Genomic DNA, 9,271 nt, shown 5'->3' with positions numbered 1-9,271 from the left:
CAATTCATGCCCAATGGTTATAAAACTTTTCCAACTATAAAAAAGGCTTGTTCAACACATTTTGGGTAGAAAAAAGTTAAGGAAAAGATAATGTGGTCTAGAATCAAAAAAAGAGGAAAAAGATGAAAAATCGAGCTAAAGCAAGCCACTCATATTCTTCGAAAAAGCTTGTGAGCTATGTTTGAGCTTTAACTTCTTAGTGCTCTCACTCATATCTTTTGTAATAATTTCTTAGCTTTGCCAAACTTCTCCATGTACTCACATAAAAAAATCAACCTTCTAGAGGTGTATTTGCTTGAACTTTGTAAAAGAGAGAGATGTTACACCTTAACCTTTACAAAGCAGTGTTGTAAAGGTTCTGCCTTATCCTTGAAAGGGTTGAGGTTATGCTTGATCCTTTAAATAGTAACGAGCTTATGCTTGATCCATTGAAAAGTAGTGAGGTTATGCTTGACCTTTAAAAAGGTAGGGGTTATGCTTAATCCATGAAAGGTAATGGATTGTAATAATTATGCTTAATCCATGAAAATAGTGGTTTGTAAAGGTTATGCTTGATCCTTTAAAAAGTAGTTTTCATAGTGAATTTCAAACTCCTTTGTGAGTTAAAAGAGAAGATGTAGGCACTTATGGAGAAGGCCAAAGCTTTATAAATGCTTTGTGTCTTTTCCTTTTTCTCAATGCTCTTTAACTTATGCATTTTGTTCTTAAGAAGCTTTTAGAAAATTGTTTACAACTCTTTACTTATGCATTTTACTTTGCTATGAACAGATTTGAGTATTTGATTTTGAACTTACGTCTTCATCAACTCACTCTTCAAATCACCTTTGATTTATTTTGAAACACTTATGATTTTTAACTTGATTTGAAAAGTTCTTGAAAGTCTATCCTACTTTATTTCATTCTATAAATTAGTCTTCAAGTTATTTTATACTTTAACATACTTGTGCACTTGACCTTGAAAAGTTTTGAAAACTTTCTTTTCGACTTGATTGATCATTAATTTGATTTCTAAATCAATTTTTATATGTTTTAAAGTAGAAACAAATTTGAAACCTTATCTTAAAGCTTTCCTTCTTTAAAAGTTTGATTTGTTAGAAAGATTTTTATAGAAATCCAATTCAACCCCTCTCTTGGATATTTTCCTCATCATTATTGAGCTAACATTCCTAACAATTAGTGAAATTATGGTTTATGTGCTTATTGAAAATCTTTATGCTTACCTTTCTTGGTCACAATTAAGTGGTTAAATGGCTTTATGCATAACTTGATGGCTTGTGACCTTAGTGTCTTTTGAACTTAAGTGTTTTAATGCTCACATTCCTAAACCTTTTTTATATAACAAAAAAGGGGAGAAGGTTTATGAGCAAATTTCAAACCTTAATGCACATGTTGAGGGGGAGATTTTAAGTTTAACATCATTGCAAAACTCTTTTCACTTGAGCTTGAATGATTTCAAACAAGGGATTAAAGACTAATAGAGTTAGAGGGAGCCTTGCAAAGATATCTCAAATGAAAACTATGCTCATGGTTTTATCATATCAAAAAAAGGGAGATTGTTCGCTTGAATATGAGTATACTTTTGATTATGACAAAATAATTCAAATTTGCATTTGATTTGCTTGAGTGATCCTTGACAAGTTTTTCAAATGATTAACTTTCAAACATTTATTCTTGCATAATTACAAGCTTGTTTGTTTTCATTGTGTGAATTCTTGAAGTTATTAACCTTTCACACAGTCACTTCATAAATGTCTACAAGCCTAAATGATTTTGTTGTGTGACTGCTTATCATTCCTCTAACATTCATCTTTAACATGTAAAAATTGCAACATAGGTTCACCAGTGATGGAGATTATCTCAAAGCATTCCAAGATCATCAATCACACAACAACAAAAGTGTCTCATGCCAGGAAGCAAACTCTCAACTCAACATTTGATCTCAAGAATGATATAATTGAAGTCAAGTGCTAAAATGACAAGGAATCTTGAGGAAACAAAGCTGTAGTTGATCCAATGAAAGCTCCAGTTGATCTAGTGGTAGAAGAGATGTGAAAACTCAAAAAGAGAAAGCCCCAATCACTCTTCCTCGAGTGCCAATAGATCCTAGCACAACAAAAAAATAGGAAATCTAGTTTTAAGGAGTTGTATTCGATCCCATCGAGTAGTAGTCGATACTTGAACAGTAGGCACATGGAAATCTTAATTTCAGGGAGTCTTAGTCGATCCCAAGGCTTAATAATCAATTCTCAAGCCTAGAACTTCAAAGTTACATGCTCTTGGGAAGTGAATCGAGTAAAAGAAGTTCATACTTGACTAAAAAAGCCCTAATTTGAAGATTTTAAAAACCATAGTCGATTTTAGAAGCCTTGTAGTTGATCCTAAAGCTTCAGCAACTACTAGATTTGTTTCAAACTTATGTCTAATGGCTAGATTCTTATCTGCTTCATCTTTAATGGCTACATGACTTATCCAACTAAATAAAAGACCCTTTTGGGAGAATTTTCAAGTGAGGAAGAAGAGAAAAACCAAACTCTTGAGAATCAAAATCTTGAAGAGAAAATAGAGAAAAACCAAGCAAAACCAATCCTTCTTGAGATGAAATCTTCTTTGTGATTTCACTCCAATCTGTATATCCTATCTTTATACTCATTGTTTGGCATTCTTCTTCTGTTGTATTAACTAGCAAAATCCACCTTTTAGAGGCACTCTTGCTATTCTTGTAAAGGTTTTTACTCATTCTTGAAAAGTAAGTATGGGTTTGTGATTGAGCCCATTAGAAACCATTGTAAGGATTGTACTTGCTACCGTTCAAAGGCATTTGTAAAGGTTGTGGTTACTCTCAAGAAAAGTCATTGTAAAGGTTTAATGCTTGATCTCATTAAGAACCACGATTCCTTGAGGATTTGAAGCTCCTTAGCTTGCTAAGGGAGAAGGCGTAGGCATTTGAGAAAGCCAAACCTTTATAAAATACTTATGTCTTCTTTTTTATTTTTGTTTTAGTTTGCTACATTTCATTTCAAGAAAACCCCTTTCATAAGTTATTTGTGGTTTGATCCATATTCTCCATATCTTAAGTTTGATTATTTAGCAAGTCCTTTTTTATTATAATTACTTGTTTATCACTTGACAAAAAGATTTCTTTAAAAATTTTTCTTGAGATACTCTTGTATGATTTACATTTGAAAAATGTTTTAAATATTTCAAGAATGATCATTTGCTGGTGTTTAATTGAGTAGTTTCTTTAAAGACTTGCACATGCATCAAAACCTTCTTTGGAATTTCTTCCACAAGCTTTGAAAACGATTTTCTGATCTAAGATCGACTAGCACTACCTTATAGTCGACCATAATTGCTTGATTCTCACATTGCTGAATTTTTAATATCCAATTCACCCATTCTTGAATATTCTTGTTACTTATTAATTGAGCTAACACCTCTAAACAAATCATGCATTAAACCAATTAATCAAAACATGGGAGACACATCTCATCATGTACATGTATTCATATATACTTGTAATTAAGCCAAATATCCCATGGATGACATTTAACATTCAAAACAATCTAATTTTATTGTACTAAAACAACATTATAAATTTATAACTATAACATAACCAAAATCTCAAGCCATACATTGACCAATACCAAATACTATACCAAGTATAAACATTTGACAATGAAAGACTCAACTAGCAAAGTTACATAAGATGGAAAACTTTAACCAAATCGGAGCCTCGACAACCACCTAGCAAAAGGAGATGGAAGGATGACTCTCAAACAATACCAATCAAGGTCTACTGGTATGACATAAAATAGAATTCACATGTGGTGATATAAAATCTCAATGTGTTGAATTGGGGAAAAGGAACAAACGAAACGGATAAGTATCTGTAAATATCATTTAAAATGAATATGCACATTCCTCAAACCAATGCTCAATCATCCACATATTCTATACCTTAGGATAGTACAGAGTCCAACAAAACCTCTTATAGCATGCTTGGTTCATTGGAAAGAATAGAATGAGAATAGAATAGTCATTCCAAGGGAATAGAATAGAGGAATAATATCTATTATATAGATTGGTTCATGGGAATGGAATAGGATAGAAATTGCTATTATTACTTATTTCATTATTTGGTTGGCAGGAATAATTTTAAGAATGGTTGAGGAATAATGGGTAAATGATACAAATACCTTTTATTAAAATTTAAAGATTTTTTAATTAAAAACAAAAAAACTATGATGAGAAATAAATACTCTTTATTAAAATTAAAGAATTTATTTTGTTAAAAGATAAAAATATTTTGAGCAATAAAATCAAAATAACTTTTACTATAATTAAATAATATTTTCACCAAAATACAAACATAATTTTATTATAATTTAATAATATTTTGTATTAGAAGATAATTAAACCTTTTATTATAATTAAATAATATATAATATTAAAAGATAAAATATATTCTTCATTAAATTTTAATAATACTAAATAATATTCTTTATTACATTTATTATATTCAAATAATAATATTAAGTAATATGCTTTATAATACTTATTATAGTGAAATAATATTAATATATTAAATAATATTTAAATATTTTCATTTCCTTTTTTTTTGAAAATGAAGTAAAAAATTTTGTGTCTTTTGTGCTTTAGAGAGAGAAGGAGTGAAGAAGAGAGAGAAAAAAAATAGGTTTAGTATTTTTTTATAAGGTAATTTTTTAAATTGTAAAAGGGTATATTTGTCTAATCAATTTCTTTTCTTATTCCCAACAATTTGGAATAGTTATTACCAAGGGGGGCCTTAGTAATGGCTATTCAAGCTTATCTTGGAATGGTTATTCTAAGGAATAGCCATTCTATTGAACCAAATGCAGCTTTATCTCAATAATGAGAATAGGGGAGGAATGACTATTCCATTCCCTCCAACCAAGCATGCCCTTAGTTGTTAAGAAAGATAATCTAATCATAATGGAGCACAAAACCCTTCAAATAAGGTGGAAGTCATCAAGTCAACAACTAAGTATTGATACATATACCCAAGGTATCGATACTTTTCAAGTAGAATGTTTTCTGCTTTCAAGGTCTCGATACCTTAGGTAAAGGCATCGATACATCTAGAATGCTTTCCTAAAGCATTTTGTTGAACAAGGATTGATACTTTCCCCTTGTAACCAATTTTCCAACTTTTTTTAAGAAAAATCCGAAAAAGGAATTCAACCTTTGTCTTCCTAAGTCAATATCTAAACATCATTCAACCTAAAATACATATTCAAACACTAGATCCTTAGATCATTTTAAAACAAATGTATCATCATCCAAACAATCCAAATTATACAATAAGATTGTAATATTCACATGTCATGCCCTATGAATTATGCAATATGTGACACAGTCCTTTAATGATGTTTTAAGAACATGTGTCTAACACGTGATCGAAAACATGCAATGCATGTACAAAATGTGACGAGACACATAGGTTCAAAACGTGGCAAAGCATGTGGTTTCATAATGTGACAATGCACGTACGTTCAGAACATGTTAGTGACATGTAACCCATCAAAATGAGACATGGCATGTAAAAAAAACATGTTAGGGACAAGTAACCCATAATGATCAGGATATTCAAAACATGTTATGAACATGTGAGTCATGGTGATGATGTATTCATGATGAGCTAAACATTCAAGCTATAAGATAGCCATTTGAAACATACGAAAAGTATGTGATTGAAATTACAATTCATGTAAATTGCAATCTAGCTCACAAGCTAAACACTCATCATACCAAAACATGCTAACAACACGTTATCTCATTCAGTATATTCTCAAAACATGCTAAGGCATGTAGTTCAAACATCATCCACAATCCGAACTCAATTCATATTCTGAAGAGTAAAATCATTGAAAGGTTTGTTCCCCAAAAAAACATTTTTATACATATATAGGTATATATACATAACATATGTGCATTTCAAGAACATATTCAAAACATGGTGACAATCATCATTCAATCTACAAAATTTGTATTTTTATCAAAAGCATTCCCTATGCTATTCTAAACATCAAAAGCATTCACAAAGCTATTTTAAACATGCTTATGTATTTATATAACAAAATACTTTAAAAACGCCGTAACCACTCACTTGGACGACTCATGCCTTTTCTTCTAGCACCTTTCAACAAACACTTGACTTCTCCAAAGCCAACTTTTCAAACAACACCTATCCAAGATTAATCCATTGTTAATACCTTGTTCTTTAGGTATTACTTTCATCAATAACCATAAATCCTTTTACCAACTTCTCCTTTCAATCTCAAAACCCTAAATTAGCAACTAAAATCCAACCTAACTATGATTGTTATTCTACAATTATTTAGGGGTTTAAGCAACTTTACCTTGGTGAGCTTGAGAGTATCAAAACCACTCCAAAACCTAAGGTATAGAGAGTAAAATGAATTTCAATGATCCATAATTTATGGGAAATCAAAACCAGAAGTTTTGATGTTTTAGATGAGGAAACCTTACCTCTAGAAGCCTTTGAAATTAAAATCTGAACTTGGGTATGCTTTTAAAATGCTTAAATCCCTTGAAAATAGTGAGGAAGAGAAAAAAAGGAAAGAGAAAAAAGAAAGGTTAGGAAATAGAGAGAAAACGTTTTTTAACCATTTGGAGCAAAGTTAAAGGTTTTTAGGGCTTAAAATATTTGGAAAAAGTCTATTTTATCCTTATTTTTCTTCAATCCATGTCGAAGGTATCGATACTTTTGGAGTAAGTATCAATACTTTAATCTGGGTTTGAAGGTATCGAGGCTTGTTCATCTAGTCCTAATACTTCATTCATAAAATGCATTTTTGGGTTTCAAGTATTGATACCTTATGAACAAGTATCGATGGATTTGTTCTAGAATACAATTTTGAAGACCAAAACCAAAACATTTGACACTTTATATGCCTCAACTTTTAGATAAACTCATTTGGAAACCAAAACACCCTCTTCTAGATTGTAAATGTTCAAAAACACCATTTGGAAATCAATCTTTTTTTACATGCTCACCAAGTTAAGTCACAAATTTAACCTTTCTCAAAGTTTGGGATTTCGCAGACTCACTACAGGTAAAGAAGAGATGGCTGGTACTTTTCAGTTCCTTGTTGCACAAAAGACACAATGCCAAACGTCTACTTAGCGCTTATCTCTTTACTAATTTCTGCCTTACAGACACGTAACCCATTGGCACTTGCAAAACGAACACCTTCACTTTATGAGGTGCAAAACCCATCTAAATCTTCTCCCAATAGTTTGCTTTCACACTATTACATGTCAAGACAATTCTACTAAAACATTTTACAAAGTAGCTACCACTTATCGAGCCTTTCCAAACCATTTTGTCTTCCATATCTATATGAAGATGGAACTCCCATGTAACATGGTGCAGGCGGTTCCATTAATCAATCTCCCAATCAAAGAGGTTTCCTTTTAGACCAATCCTTCATTTCCAATTGTTGTTCTCCCATCAATTCATTTATTTTGCCTATTTTATTGACTATAAGTGCAAAATTTGTAGGGAACTCTTATCTAAGGTGCAAACTTTTGATCCATTCATTGGTACACAAGGATATGCTCCTTCCATTCCCCACAACGTATCCCAATCCTTTTGTAACACATGGAAAGTATCCATTATTTGAGAAAGGAGGACTACTCATGTTACGCCATAGGGTTGACACCCTCATACCACCTTTTCAGGGGACGACAATAAGTTTGAAATATTGGCATCACTTTTCTCCGCTATAATGGTTCTCCCGAGACTACTTTTTTTAATTACCATATCTTCATATTTATTTTTTAAGCAAAATTCTACTGTTAATGCGTAAATTAATCACTCCAAGTAAACAGTAGTCTCTATAGTTGCAAATCGACTCCCAATTAACAAAATGTATCTTCTTTTTTAACGATGACCCATTCCATAGGAATGTGCTTTGTATTTTTATCTAATTGCTCTACTGCTCCCTTGGGAATTTATATAATATAATTACTTTAACAAAAATGAAAAGGAAAAGCAAGGAAACAATAGGGTATAACGGAAATTTACATAAAAAAAATAGAAGACAAAGCCATACAAAATAAAATATAATTAATCAAATTTGCAATATAATTATTATTTATTTTTCAAAATGGAAAAGTAATAGAAAAAAAAGTGAAAGTAAATTGTTTAAATATGAAATTTTAACCTTATAAAAATTTAATGAATTAGCTTTGGGCTTATGAATCAGACAAAAATTTTAAAATTTTTTTAAAAAGTGATTTTTTTTTGAAATCTCAAAAGTTAATATGTCGTAATAAGTCTTGAAAGATTAGCTTTGAAATTTGACAAAAGTTGTAAACTGATCAAAAAGGTAGTTGACAGAACCTACTCTCCACTGTGTCCTGTATACCCATATAAGCCTAAGCTTGTCTACTGCAACGCATCAAACAGCAAATTTGTTGGAGAAACTAAGTACACTTAAAAAAGAGCATCACAAAAAAAAGATTAATGGTAAAGTAAAGAGCACTAGCGGTTTACAGACCCACAGGAAACTTGTGTCTGTAGACTGTAACTACCTTCCCCTTCACTTGTCCCGATAGTAAAATTATTAAATATTTTTTGTTACATTAATAATAAAATATAAATATAATCACGACCTAGGACAGGTTGGATTTGGGCTCAACTTTGTATTTGTCTTTTAGTATTGTGAGACATTGACATTTGTTGACATGGTCACGAATGTCGACTATTTTTTAATTTGGAACAAAAACAACACCACTCAACAACTGACCCTAACAAACAGAAGTGTTAATCTTTGCAACAATTTGCGCCCCCTCCCCCCGCCCTCAGAGTTGCCAGCTCTTGTGCCCCTCTTGCAGAAAGTCAAGCATAATTCAAGGAAGCAACCCTGATCAAGGAAGCCCTCATCAGCCATATACAAGCTCGCTTCCCCCGAAAAACCACCATTGTCAATTATAAATCTTATCTTCAATTTGAAAAAGCCCTCAACGCAAACCTATTGATGGGCAGTGGCCGCCAGAACAATATTCTAATCTTATTTGTAAAATTTAAAATTACCACTTATGTATAAAATTACTAATTAATTTTTCCTATCTTGCATCTTAAATATGTAGTTTTTTCTATTGAATAACAAAAATTGTAAAACACTGACTTATAGCTACTACAGTGCAATTTAAAGACTTCGAAAATTCATCTATAAGTGTTGAGGAATTGGACCATATGTAT

The sequence above is a fragment of the Theobroma cacao genome, chromosome 7 (genome assembly GCF_053813885.1).
Source record: "Theobroma cacao isolate CCN51 chromosome 7, ASM5381388v1, whole genome shotgun sequence".
Lineage (NCBI taxonomy): Eukaryota > Viridiplantae > Streptophyta > Magnoliopsida > Malvales > Malvaceae > Theobroma > Theobroma cacao.
The sequence above is the reverse complement of the archived record's forward strand: the minus strand, read 5'-3'. Positions refer to the sequence as shown.